Consider the following 14882-nt stretch of genomic DNA (forward strand, 5'->3'; position numbering starts at 1 on the left):
GGAGCAGAGAGCCGACGCCGCTGATAGGACGATAATTACAGCGGCCGAGGACATGGCGGAAATAAGACCTTTGAAAGGACGGCGGAGGGTTAATTGGTTTCTCCGTGATCCAACAGCCAGAAGCTCTTCTGTGTTGAGAGAGGGAAAAAAAAGTCATCCTCAAGGGCATTCTTGTTTGCTTCGTTGCTTCTTTTCTTCTTTTCTTCTTGATCTCTCTCTCTCTCTCTCTCTGTCGCTCTCTGTCTCTCATGTGGCACTTTCATGTTCATTTCTTTACTTCATTACTTTACAGCGGTGTCGAGACAAAGACATAAAAAAGAAACCTGTAATAAAAGCCGGTTCGCCCACAGGCATGTTTCAGCCTCTGTCGCTCGCTGAATTCCCATTTCAGCTTTTGCTGTCAACAAACCCTGCAAAAAAAAAAACTCTCCTCATCTGCTGTTTGAAGAAGCCCTTTGTTCCCTCATGACTATATTCCCCCGAATTATGTGAGATGGAGTCGGCTTCTGCCGGTGATAACAAAAAAAAAAAAACGCTCGCCGACTAAGTTCAAGTCAATTTGTGTTGTCGACAACGTGGCAGTGCTTTCAGCGCACACTGAATGTATGAGGTATACTTACTGATTTAAATGTTGCTTTAAAGTGCTGTTTCGGTGTCGGAGGAACATCGAGACTCTGTCACACAGCACTGTTTTCTACAGGCGCCCAGGAGCAGTCAGCGATCCGGGGCCGTTATTGTCACAAGACTGTATACGTCGGTCTGTAAACCAGTGGCTGGATCAGGACCCACTTGAAAATCTTCAAAAGCGCCCGCGCGGACCACCCACCTGACCACTCAACGCGGCAGCCGTGCATTTTCAGAGCATGTTTATTTTAATGATCAATCGATCGATTGTGTTCTGGCTTTGATCGACGGAGCCAACGTAGTATACTTTACATTCCTATTTAATCGGTATCACAATGAAGCACACATTTCTTTTTCAAGGTTTTAAAGAAAATATACCATTTTAATATTAATGTTATTATCATTAAAATCGTACTGTTTTCCCAATTATTGGGGGGGGGGGGGCACTTGCAATGTCCTGATGGCCCACAGGTTGAGAGTCCCTGCTCTAAACAATTCGCTCAACTAGGGAACTTTCGTTGTTAAAACTGGGTGGAAACTGGAAACAATGAGAGAGTTAAACATTTTCGATAAAAAATCACATTACAGAACCAATCCAAAGTCTTTAGGGCGGTCGTTCATATCGGGGCAGTGACATGGTCGGTTTCCTAAGCACTAGGCGTAGGTTTGTTGGATTGCACTTAAATTCCCCCGGGATGATTGATAAATTGCTTTTTAAAAGGCAAAATCACGTGACGAAGCTGAACCCCAAGAGAAAAATACATTTAGTATTTACCTTAATCTTCTTTTCAATTTGTATATCTGTAAGCCTTTTCGGCTGTGATTTTTGAAAAAAAACTGAAACAAAGTGGTGGCTACCTGTTTGAATGTTTATGAACTGTTTGCACTAAAAGAGCTGAATAGACCTTTTTTTCACGGCAGCCATTTACAAAATGTAGGCGTTACCAATGATGGTGCAACACCTTGTGAGCCCTGCTATTTTCTGAACGTTGTTTTACAAAAACATTGCACAAAAAAAAAAAAGGATGCCAGGGTTACTGGGGTCAAGGCTTTGTTCCATTTAGTGTAGCAGAGTCTTTCCAGTGAGATACAGTACATGCACAATAGCTGCTGACTCTGTTTGACCCGAATAGAACACAGTCTTAATTAGTATCATTGGTAACACCCACAGGAAGTAACATCAGTGGTGGACGGTTACAAAGAGTTTTGTTGGTATCTGCACTTAATTTATTTATGTGTTGGCTATTTGTGGATACATATCAAAGACAAATATTGTACTTTTGACATTAACAATTACATTAAGAATGAAACCACTTTCACTATTATTGATATTTTCTGAAACTTTCTGGAACATCTTTGCATGTTTTTGAAAATGTACTGGAGTACAGTAAGTACTCCAGTACTTTTAACTCAATAACATGACTGAGCAACTTTCTCTTGTTGTTGATTAATATTTTGACCAGAAGTATCTAATACTTTGGCCATGTTCACGCTGGCACCTCAAATCAGATCTTTGGCTCATCCAGACCCAATCTCGGTAGGAAATCAGTATTTGATTTTGATGAACTAGGCCTTTGACCTCAAGTGGGCCTACTAGGGTTGAGTATGTTGCATTTATAAAGACAAGTGGGATTTAGTCTAAAAGAATAAAACACAGACACAATAAGGTGTTGTTTATTTGTAGCTTCAGTGAAAGCTGGCTGCTTACTACAGACTGAGCTAGTCAAGCCCCCAGCTTGTGTAGACTACACAACAAGGCTGCCCATAGTAAATGGCTGTTCTAAAACTAAATAAATGGGGAGCACTGTCGACCTCACTGCTAGAACGTTCGATTACCGCTGAGGGCGTGTTCTCTCCTCAGGGCCCATACCCAAGGTGGGGTTGGCAAAAGGGCCTTTCTGTGTGGAATTTGCCCCCGTGTCCCCTAGCTCACAAAAGGAAACTCCCCCCTGTCAGGTGATACGAAGCGGCTTGCTCACTCCTCATGCGTTGAAGGAAGCATGAGCTCAGTTCGGGGCTCTCCTCTGGCTGGCAGAGGGAGAGTAGCGCCCAGGATTACAAATGTAGGCATTGGCACTGGGTGAAAAATGGGTTACAAAATCGTGGGATAAAAATGTTAAATTAAAACAAAATAAATGGGGGTGTCTATAAACAAAGAAAATGATATTTGCATATCATTGCATGTGTTCTACTACCACAAGTAATTTGTCCGCCACTGCTGCTGTTAAAAAGGTCTATTGTAGGAAGTAGCAGAAAGGGAGAGTTGAGACTGATCATTATAATATGAGGTGCTAAAAACTGTGAAGTCTCTCAGACCTCCAAGCGCTCAACGCTTCGCACCCACGGCGCATTGAGCGCTTGTACTGTAGGTCTGCTATTCTCGGGCACGAGACACCGTCTTGCGGCGAAGTATGATTCGGGCTTTAATGAGGCTAACTGTTCCTGTAAATTGTTAAGTAGTGTACCATTTTGTTCAAAGTGATATATTATAGTGACTTCATTTTAAGTCAATTTCCTGCACACTTTAAAGGACCATCAAGCACAACTGATGCACTGATGTACAAAATGTACTCCCCCGTACATTTTATCTTCATATCTTCGCTGTCGGGCGGAAACCTTGTACGTTTAAAACCGTTACCTTTTCAGGAAATGGAAAAAAGAACCAATGGAGTTATTATACTTGGCACAAGCTGTTGTTTGTACTTTTCAATCGTTATAAAACCCACAGACACACTTAACCACGTTCAACCTGGCGCCCCTATGTTGGGCATGGCATTATAGGCAATCGTTTTAAATGTTAGCATTTTCAAAAATAGTGCAAAAAGCAGAATGTACGACGTACAACGCGTCACATTGCAAAGCTTGACGTCACATTGGAAGATGAGATATGGAGATACAAGGTTTCTGCGCCGACAGAGACGATGTAATATTGAAATATTGTTTGAAACGTACTGCTTGTGTAAACAAATGTATTGTTAACCATGCACCATTGTAAGGTTTGGAAAAATAAGTTTTGTACATCAGTCTGGTCAGTAAAGAGGTCTCCAGAGCCACTAAAAAAATATTATGTTTTACATACTTCTACAACCCTTGAACCTATCCTATTGATATCATGTATTTAATTAGGCTCTATGCACAGCAGCCATATTGGAAAGAAATTGGGCCTCTTCTTACTTCCTTAACAGGTGTTACCAATGATACTAATGGAGGCTCTGTTCCATTCTGGTCAAACAGAGTCAGGGAGTTGACTCACTGGAAACACTCTGCTACACCAGTGGGTCTCAAAGTAATAATAATAATAACTAGAAAAAGTGCTCCTCGGAGCACAAGTCTCCGCCAGCAGACTTGTGTTGGGAATGTTGGGAATGTTCTAATTCTTATGTTCTAATTAGAACATGTTATGTTACTGTGTCATAGTAACATGACACAAGTGTCCTATCCGTATGTTTTATCCAAACCTTAGTTGGATAAAACTGGTATCCCCACCTGGAGTTACTGTATAAGTGTCCTATCCGTCCTGTCTGTATAAGTGTCCTATCCGTCCTGTCTGTATAAGTGTCCTATCCGTCCTGTCTATGTAAGTGTCCTATCTGTCCTGTCTGTATAAGTGTCCTATCCGTCCTGTCTGTATAAGTGTCCTATCCGTCCTGTCTATGTAAGTGTCCTATCCATAATCCGTCCTGTCTGTGTAAGTGTCCTATCTGTCCTGTCTGTGTAAGTGTCCTATCCAATTGTTACAGTATCCGCCATTTCTCAGCCATTTCGTGATTATTCCTGTCTTACCTCACTTTGAAAGAGGCACAGACTCTTTCAAAGTGACACATGTATTTATAGCCCGTTATATGTCACTAGCCAATCAGATCACACTATTTCACCGTATTGTCAAGTGTCACGTGAGGCTCGACCAATGTTTGCTTGGCTGACGGAAAGTGAAAACAAACTCTCCTGGCGGAGACAATAATAATAATAATAATGATAATAATACATACGATTTAAATAGCGCTTTTCTAGGTACTCAAAGACGCTTTACAGAGCAGATATAAAAACAACTTTATTAGAACAAACTAGTTAAAAAGGTTAAAACTATAAAATAAAGGTAAACAGGTAAAAAGTGTGGTCCAGGGAGGGACCCTCATGGATCCTTGAGGGGGTTGCAAGTGGCCCCTTATGGGTGTGTAACTCTGAGAGTTATGGGAATACTTGAAATTAAAAGGTTTGAGAACCACTGTGCCACACTAAATGGAACAGAGCCTTCATTAGAATCATTGGTAACACCTGTGAAGGAAGTAAGGAAGAGGCCCAATTTCTTTCCAATATGGCTGCTGTGCATAGAGCCTTCCCGAGGGACTCTTGTCTAATGTAAAGAACTTATTTATATACAGTAATAAGTGCTGTCACAGAGTATACAAATGGGGGAAGCCTACACCTTATTTCTAAGATACACAGGAAAACCCAGGGTGCTGATGTAACTCTGAAAGTGTACAAATGTAGTTACATGAACACTCTGGAGTTTACTTTATCTATTTTCTGTGCAGCGGCCTGTGGGTGAGATGTTTTTTATGTAAGCCTATCACTGTAAAACATTCATTTGTTGCTACTACTGACATTAAAGAATGTTACAACGTATTTATTTATTAGGTGATATTAAATAAAAACCATCCTGAATGCTGTCAACCCTCTTATTTCTTTCCAGAGACGTATACTACTCTACTATATTATTATTATTATTATTATTATTATTATTATTATTATTACTATTATAGTTAATATATTTAAAAATTGCTGATCTACAAGCACACACGTGAGCTTGTAGATCTGGTATTTTTAGCGGTGCCAACCGCTCTACGTTTGACTCTGTCCGTGTGAGTGTCCGTCCGTCCGTCCGTCCGTCCGTATGTTATGTCCGTCCGTATGTTTGAACACGGCAAGGTAGCAACACATGCGCCACTTCAACACACACGCACACACACACACACACACACACACACACACACACACACACACACACACACACACACACACACACACACACACACACACACACACAAGCCAATACTGCACACATGCGCACACACGAACACACGTACACACACACACACACACACACACACTTGACGTCCGTATGAGCACGGCATTTAAACAGCTATAACTCCAGTTCGCAGCATGCTACGGAGTACAAATTTTGTACATGGACTAAAACCACCAATAGGGACAAACTGAAATTAATTAAGCCCCGCCCCCTATGTCTTCCTATTGGCTGGGCTTTAAACAGCCCTACGCCCACTTTGCAGCATGCCACCAAGTCCAAATTTGGTATGTGGACTTAGACCACCAATAGGGACGAACTGTAATTACTTAAGCCCCGCCCCCTCTGTCTGCCCATTGGCTGGGCTTTAAACAGCCATTATTCCAGTTTGCAGCATGCTACCAAGTACAAATTTGGTAAGTGGACTCACACCACCAATAGGGACGAACTGAAATTAGTTAAGCCCCGCCCCAAAGGCACCGCGTCCTTCACACAGGGTGCGATTTTTTGACAAATATAAAACAAATTGAATTGTGAGAATTTTGAATAATTTAGGGGGGAAAACAATACATGGCAATACATGGCATATAATATCTTTTCAAATGGGGTCCGCAGCCAAATATATATTCCAATGTGTGGGTCCTTGAGATTTAAACCTTTGAGAACCTCTGGATTAAAGGGATAGTTCGCCCAAAAAAGTACTTTTTTTCTATCGATTAGTCACCCCATGGAGACTTGAATTCATGGATATTTTTTGTTGGTCGCATTCCTAAGTCAATAATTTCATGACCAGCGGACTGGTAGGCAGCAGTTCCGGTAGGAGACACAAAGGAGACTTTTTGTGTCTCTATACCGGAACCGTTGCCGGTCATCAAATTATTGGCTTAGGAATGCGACAAAAACTAAAAGATATCCATGAATTCAAGTCTCCATGGCGTGACTAATTGGGGGGGAAAAAGTGATTTTGGGGGTGAACTATCCCTTTAAGCTTCAGTAAATCCAGCTGCAGGGACCATACTATTCCAATGATTTTGAAAGGTCATGAAACTGAAAACTGCAGTGATATGTATCTCAAAACAGCCATTCTCTAGGTTGAACAAAGCAAGCAAAAGTATCTTAACAATTCATGACATTTACTGCATGTAGGTTAAGCAAGTGAAGTTAATGTTCTTACCTTTAACCATTAACTGTCACTGACAGAAATACACATACGATATTGTCCTTTAATAATGGTGCAAGGTGTCTGTAGTTTAGTTTTTTTTCGTGACTTTTAATGTAGAATGTATTGACCTCAACCAGCCGATTGAGAATCCAAAACAGCATTAACACATGTATGTGAACAATAAGTGCAATTTAGGGATTAGATAAATCTGCCTGTCTGTCTATTTCAGGAGTGTGTCTGTGTCTGTCCACGGTTCATGCCCAAATATGATGACTGACGTGACTGTCGACACTCAGCAGATTTCATCGAGAAAGACGCAGACGGAGATATACTGTAGAAGACACACATATGTGCAGTTTTCCACAGCTCTGATGAGCTGTATTGAAAATCAAAAAACGACAGAGAAACAGGCTAAAGGCTTCATCAAAGAGCTGCAACAGGAAACCATTCAGTTAGAGAAGACCGTTTCTGAGCTGAAGCAGCTCTCACACCTTGTAGATCTGCTATTTTCACGCTATTAATATTTGTTGAAAATGTCTGAAATGTTTTTAGTTTTTGGAGGGAGGGTCAACATTTCAATACAGCAATGCATTGTTATCAAAAAAGCACAAAAAGCACTTTGTAAATTGTGCTTATTTTGAAAAGCATGTACTTTTGAATAGCCTACTTTGGTAGTTTGTTTTTATCCTGCACTTTAATAGTCAGGGAATATTATCAGAATAATGTCAAATCTTGGAATAAATTCCTTTTCCATTTCTTCACCAATGTGTTTGTAAAGGTGTCTAGTAACACATCTCACAACGATTGAAATTCAATTTCCCTAGGGTAATATCTGACAGCAGCTGAAAGTTGGGGTACCCTTAACCTTATGCGGGAAAACATTACTAAATTGAATTCTGCTTTAAGTAGCATGTGAGGGGTCAAAATAGGGTTTTTCATGATTTTGAATCCATTGCAAGCATTTGTTTTGCACCAAAACCACTACTTGGCAGAAAATCGTCCAAGCCCACCTTTCCAGCTCATTGCATAGGCTATGCAGGTTTTTGGGGGGTTTCCTTTAAAAAGCTCCAATTTGTCAAATCAACAACATATCTATATTTCTTGCACATTTTAGGAAACATTTCACCATTTTAGCTACCTTATTGTAGCCCAGGTATCCCTTCTAGTTGGAAGAGCTTTCGCCTTTAGACCAGAAGGTTGTAGGTCCAATCCTGGACACCGCCAACTCAGTGTATGAGTAGCATGGCTTGAGTCCTGTGTTAAGTACTGAGAGCTGGTGCGCAACAAGTTAAGGTGATAACATATAGAGAAATGGGGAGGCACGCTGGCACAGTCGGTAGCGCTGTCACATCACAGCTAGAAGGTCCTGGGTTTCGATTCCTGCTGTGGGCGCTGGGGACGTGTTCTTTCCTCCGTGTCATCATTGCCCATACCCTAGGCATAGCCGTGGGAAGTACAGGTGCTGAGGGGGCTGCAGCACCCCCTAAAAATAATGTATAAAAAACAATATTAATTTTTGTATAACGTGCCTGTTGTTGTTGGTCAGTATTTGGGGGGGATTTAGTGCAATATGTGTTCTGGTCTGGAACAAATGTACGCGCTTACAGCACCCGAAACCTAAAACGTCTTCCCACGGCCCTGACCCTAGGTGGTGGCGAACAAATGTTCAAGCTGAAACAGTGTGTTGAGAAGTGTTAGGAGGGAGTACTTTGAGGGAACGGATGGAGGAAAGTGTCAGGAGCTATTTGTGACAGAAGGGCACTGAGGAAAAGACGGGCGGAGCAGCTGGAGGTGGCAGAATTGAGGATGCTATGATTCTCATTAGGAGTGAAAAGGAAGGACATCAGAAATGACTAAATTAGAGGATCAGGATCAGCCCAGATTAGAAGGTTTGGGGATAAAGCAAGAGGGGCGAGGTTAACAGGGTTTCGACATGTGAAAGGGAGAGATGAGGGGTACATTGGATAATGAAGAGGTAGCTGCCAGGTAAGAAGCGAAGACTCGAAGAGGAAGGCCAAAGAGGAGGTTTAAGGATTTGGTGAGGATATGAGGACATGCAGGAGTCACAGAGGAAGACACAAAAAAACAGAACCAGATGGGGGAAAAACAATTTTTGATATTTTGTTTTGCTTTAATTCCTGAGTTTGCCTGTGAGCACAGTTGTATGGCGTGTTTTTGAAATGTTTGAATTTTGATGGTTATAAATGGTAACTCCTGTTTGAAAATGTAAAAGAAAAAACCTACAATGGGAGTGCTATTTGGTGATTTGGTGGTTGACCTCACAACATTGTGAGGTCAATCATACATGTTGAAATGCAATCTAGTCTAATTTTTGCTAAATTTTGAAATAAATGGTCGCCATCTTTGATTTACAAGTGGCCCGGTTTCTTAAATCGAAGAGTGACCTCCAAAAATGATTTGTAGCATTCACACTATTTCACTCTTTTTACACAAAAAAATACCTGGAAAAGTGTCTATGGACGTTTTTAGCCCAAGGAGTGGTTTTGGTGCAAAACAAATGCTTGCCATGGATTCAGAATCATAAAAAAAACATGCTACTTAAAGCAGAATTATATTTTGTATTTTTTTCCCCACATAAGGTTAAGGGCTGGTACACACTGCAAGACCTTAAAGTGGTCGGGGGGTCATCTGATCGTTAAGCATAACACACTGCAGGAGTTTATTTCTTGCTGTCATAATATCGTTGTGGTCTTCACAACACGATTGATCCCCGACAAGGGCTGACACACTGTAGGATAGTTCACTAGGATGCTATCTCCAGAGTCAGACCCAATACATACATTTGTGTTTATTCCTATTCATTTTAATCGACGTATCCCGTGATATGCCTCTCTCCCTCTCCCTCTCCCCCCGGGCCCTCTCTCTCTCCCCCCTCTCTCGCTCTCTCTCTCGCTCGCTCGTCAAGTGCGCAGAAGCGGTCAGTGCCATATGTCTGCTTATTATAAGCGACTTTGGGATTGTTTTTCTGTAAAGTTGCTTGAAAGTGTAGTTGTTTTTGGCCTTGTTTCCTAATGTTGTTTGAACCAGTTGTTCTCAAACATTTTCATGGCAAGGACCCCCAAATTAATAATAGTAATTAATTGTCCACAGAGGCGCAGACCTCCCCCTTCTGAAAACTTGTTGTGCCATAGACCCCCATTCAAGATCTGTGTGGATTTTGTAAATATTCCACCCCCCCAAAAAAAATGTCTTCTTTAAAAATAGCCTATCTACAACGTGAGCTTGTAGATCGTCTATTTTCAAGTATCCAATGTATTTGTATATAGGCTTAAAGTGCTCATAGTCGCTTTTGTTGGGCTTGTTTACACAAACCTGGTTGCTTATTTCTCTCGCAAAATCTGGCAACACAGACAACGACACACACACACACACACACACACACAGAGAGAGCGCTCGCTCTCTCTCTGTGTGTGAGAGAGAGCATTATCTCGCCGATCAAAGGCCGATCTGCGTCAGGTCGGGAGGTTTTGTCGGCGAGCGCCAAAAAATGTCGGCGACAGCAATATCGGACCTAATGTCTTGCAGTGTGTACCAGCCCTAAGGGTAGGCTACCCCAACTTTCAGAACATTCAATCTTTGCGAGATGTGTTACTAGACTATAACTCAAGTAAAGATTTTGACTGAGCAACTTTCACTTGTAGTTGAGTCATATTTGACCATGGGTATCTAGCTACTGTATATTTGACCTACTGGGGTTGAGTAGCTACTTAGTCCATCACAGGCAGTGGTAGAAAGTAACTAAGTACTGTACTTAAGTAACATTCTGAGGTATTTTTTACTGTACTGGAGTACTTCCAATTTTCAATAATTTTACTTGTACTCCACTACATCTCAGAGGCAAATATTATACTTTTACTCCACTACAATAATCTGAAAACTTTGTAGATTTTGATTACTTCAGCCCCATATACATTTCGGCCATTTGAAAATAGCCGATCTACAAGCTCTTTTGAAAATAGCCCACACAATCCCCTCACAATGCTTCGCAATGCGACACATTGTGAGCTTGTAGATCTGCTATAAAAGATTTGTATACATTTGAAAACTTGAAATGGGACATTCTGCATAATGAGTACTTTCTACCTCTGGTACTTTAAGTACATTTTGATACCAATACTTTTGTACTTTCACTCAAGTAAATTTTGAATTCCAGACTTTTACTTGTAACAGAGTATTTCTATATTGTAGTATTGTACTTTTACTTAAAGACGGGGTGCCGTGATTTTCAGTGATCCCCCCCCTAAAACATAATCATCAGGTATTATGGTTATACTAGAAGGAAGATTTTTTTCAAAAAAGTATACATAAATTGTTAAAATTATGTTTTTATGTGGACACGCCTCCAGTTCATTAAGTATACCTGGTTCTCACCTTAGCACCTCCTCCACCACCTTAGCACCACCCACCTGTCCTAGTCCCTCCTCCTCCTCATGCCCATACCTGTTGTGTTATGATAATGAGGGGGAGGGTATATTTTTACTATATCACTAAAGCGCTATTTTTCTATTGGCACGTTTGACCCTCAAGGTTTCAGCCTCCAGGTAGAAACTCAAAATAGTCAGAGAAGACATAAAACACCATAAAAACACCACCAGGGGGCTTAATGAAGTTCTAGCAACCTCATAGACACATGAAAAACAGAAAAAGTGCAAAACCATGGCACCACCTCTCACCACTCACAAGTAAAAAATGTGAGTACTCTTTTCCACCACTGGCTATATCAGTCACATGACAGAAGGCGCCTTTTCAGTTTGAATGGTGAGTGACGCTGCTGTGTGCTGCTGCTTCAATCTGCTCCTCTCCGCCACACACTGCTCATCCCATGCTCCAGAGGGACGGGCGCGCTCTCATTGGCTGATACGGTAGTTTCCCCGGCAACCGGCTGTCAGAATCAGAAATTGATTGATTGATGAATTGACAACATTTTTGAGGAGAGAGGAAGAGGCTCTATGCACAGCAGCCATATTATGAAGACATTCGCAGGTGTTACCAATGATACTAATTAAGGCTCTGTTCCATTCTGGTCAAGTCAGGGTGCTGATATTGTGCATGTTTGCTCACTGGAAACACTCTTGTTATAGTCCAGGGGCCAAGCCATATTTTGGTACCACCTAAGGTGACCGTAAAGTTTTTGTATTTTTGTCTTCCTACATGTCTCTAGTTTATATTTTGGTATGATAACCCTTCCAATCTTGTAGCTTAATGGCAGTTATCACTACCTACCGGCTAATGTATCCGGTAGGAGACACAAAGTAGAATCTTTGTGTCTCCTACACCCAGGCATCAAATTATTGCGACAAAAAACTAAATATATCCATGTATTCAAGGCTTCATGGGGTCCCTGGACCCCAACTGTAGACCCATTGGTGTAATAGTCCAGGGGCCAACACTGATATTTTCACAAATTGGTACCACCTAAGGTGACCGTAAAGTTTTTGTATTTTTGTCTTCCTACATGTCTCTAGTTTATATTTTGGTATGATAACCCTTCCTATCTTGTAGCTTAATGGCAGTTATCACTACCTACCGGCTAATGTATCCGGTAGGAGACACAAAGTAGAATCTTTGTGTCTCCTACACCCAGGCATCAAATTATTGCGACAAAAAACTAAATAGGTGTGTAACTCTGAGAGTGTACAAATAGAACCAAATGGACCCTTACGGGTCCATTTGGTTCGTGGAAACCACTGTGCTAGACTAAATGGTAGAGCCTTCATTAGTATCATTGGTAACACCTGTGAAGGAAGTGATAATATGGCTGCTGTGCATAGAGCCTATCATGGCTAAACCACTGAACAACTGGTTTGTGTGTGCTTGAGTGAAACATGTTGGTGTCAAAATGTACTTTAAGTACCAAAAGTAGAAAGTGCTCATTATGCAGAATGTCCCATTTTCAAATGTATAAAATGCATCTTTTGAAAATAGCAGATCTAAAAGCTCACAATGCGTTGCATTACGACCCATTGTGAGCTGGTCTTGTAGATCCGCTATTTTCAAATGGCTGAAATAGGGCTGAAGTGGTTAATTGTGTTTTGTAATAATAACCAAATATACAAAGTATCTAGCAACTAAAGTTGCCAAATAATTATAGTGGAGTAAAAGTACTTTTGAGCAAATGTGTATTTGCCTTTGAGATGTAATGGAGTAGAAGTCACAATATCAAAAATTGGAAATACTACAGTAAAGAAAAACAATCCTCAAAATTGTTCAGTAGGCTACTCGAGTAAATGCACTTAGTTACTTTCCAGTTTCCACCACTGATTATATAGGCTAATAATAAATGAGTACTGGTGGGGGCGGGGGCTAAAGCAGCGCAGCACACACACACTAGTAAAACGAGCTAAATCCGGCGGTTGCCATGGCAACCAACGACCAACCAATCACCGCGCGGTGGTCCCTCCGGACCATGGGACGGCAGCGTCTCTCCTAACAGGGGCCTGCGTTTCACTTCCTGCTGCTCCGCGATAACTTTACAGTACATTCAACACGCCGCTCGAGCGTCAACTTGTGTTTTACATGAACATAAAGGTACGTTTTTCTCACCCACTACTCTCAATACAACACGCGTTCGACTCGTGTGCTGGTTGTTATTGTGTGGTTATTGTTGCGTATTGTTGCGGGGGGGATGTCTTCCTGTAGCCCTCTGTGTGTCCTTTAGCGTGTCTTTAATCTTAATCTTAGTAGGTTTATATTGACATACTGGGGTCTGGACGGACCTTGCCAGTCTATTTTCTGCGCAGCAGATTATGATAGAAGAGTCTGCTAGTCTATTCCAATGTCTACGTCTTCATACTTATAAATAGGTCGTGGTGTGTGTATATGTATGTATATATATATATATATATATATATATATATATATATATATATATATATATATATATATATATATATATATATATACTGTATATGTGTGTGTGTGTGTGTGTGTGTGTGTGTGTGTGTGTGTTTGTGTGTGTATATATATAATGTGTATGTATATGTGTGTGTGTCTTATTATTAGGCTGTGTATGCAAGTAGGCATATACTGTAGGTGCTTTGGGATTTGGAACACTTTTGTATTATTATTATGTTTGTATTATTATTATTATTTTTTTTATCATTGTTATTTATTGTTATTATTTTTTTAGGGATTTGGAGAATACAGCAGCTACAGTGTTGAGTCTTGCTGATGGTTGATTGATATGAATGTGAATTGATAACACGTGTGAATGTCATGCATGTATACAGTGGTGCAAAGTAACTAAGTACAGTTACTCAAGTACTGTACTCAAGTACACTTTTGTGGTATTTCTTATTTTTTTTATTTTTTTACTTTACTGGAGTTTTTCCAATTGTCTATACTTTTACTTCTACTCCACTACATCTCAGAGGCAAATATTGTACTTTTACTCCACTAAAATTATTTGAAAACTTCAGTTACTAGTTACTTTGTAGATCTACAAGCTCATATCGCAACGTGTTGTGAGCTTGTAGATCTGCTATTGTCAAACATTTTAGTACTTCTACTTTTGGTACTTTTAAGTATATTTTGATGCCAATACTTTTTTACTTTTACTCGAGTAACATTTTGAACACAGTTCTTTTAGTTGTAACAGAGTATTATTAATATTGTGGTATTTCTACTTTTACTTAAGTAAAATATCCGAGTACGTCTTCCATTACTCTGGGATTTGGAGAACACATCAGCTACAGTGTTGAGTCTCGCTGGTGGTTGATATGAAAATGAATTGATAACACATGTGAATGTCATGCATGTAGCTGTCAACCAGATGGTATGGGCTGGGGAGGAGAGGGCCCTTCTGCAAAGTTCATGTAATATTGTAATGTGTACAAAAAACATATTTATGGTTCTCTCAAACTTTTTCATGTCAGTGAACCCCCCAAATTAATATGTATATTTAGCCCCAGAACCCTCATCAGACAATAGAGTACCGAAGTCCTGACGTCACTCGTTCATCCCCTGGGTCGTGGAAGTAATTTCTCTATGGAGAATAACATTGGGTCATCTCAAAACCGTCTCGTATAAGAATTGTGGTCCAAAAATAAA

At 40.6% G+C, this 14882-nt stretch overlaps 1 protein-coding gene across 1 annotated transcript in view; it reads left to right on the forward strand.

Moving 5' to 3' along the window:
- Positions 1–13286: 13286 nt before the first annotated feature.
- Positions 13287–14882, forward strand: part of syne3 (spectrin repeat containing, nuclear envelope family member 3) — a 106632-nt gene continuing 105036 nt past the window's right edge. Inside the window, exon 1 of the mRNA XM_084045241.1 lies at positions 13287–13361. The gene's annotated coding sequence lies outside the window, so the exon portion shown is untranslated. The remainder of the gene's footprint in view (positions 13362–14882) is intronic.

Source organism: Gymnoscopelus microlampas (assembly GCF_963454915.1).
Source record: "Gymnoscopelus microlampas genome assembly, chromosome: 20".
Taxonomy (NCBI): domain Eukaryota; kingdom Metazoa; phylum Chordata; class Actinopteri; order Myctophiformes; family Myctophidae; genus Gymnoscopelus; species Gymnoscopelus microlampas.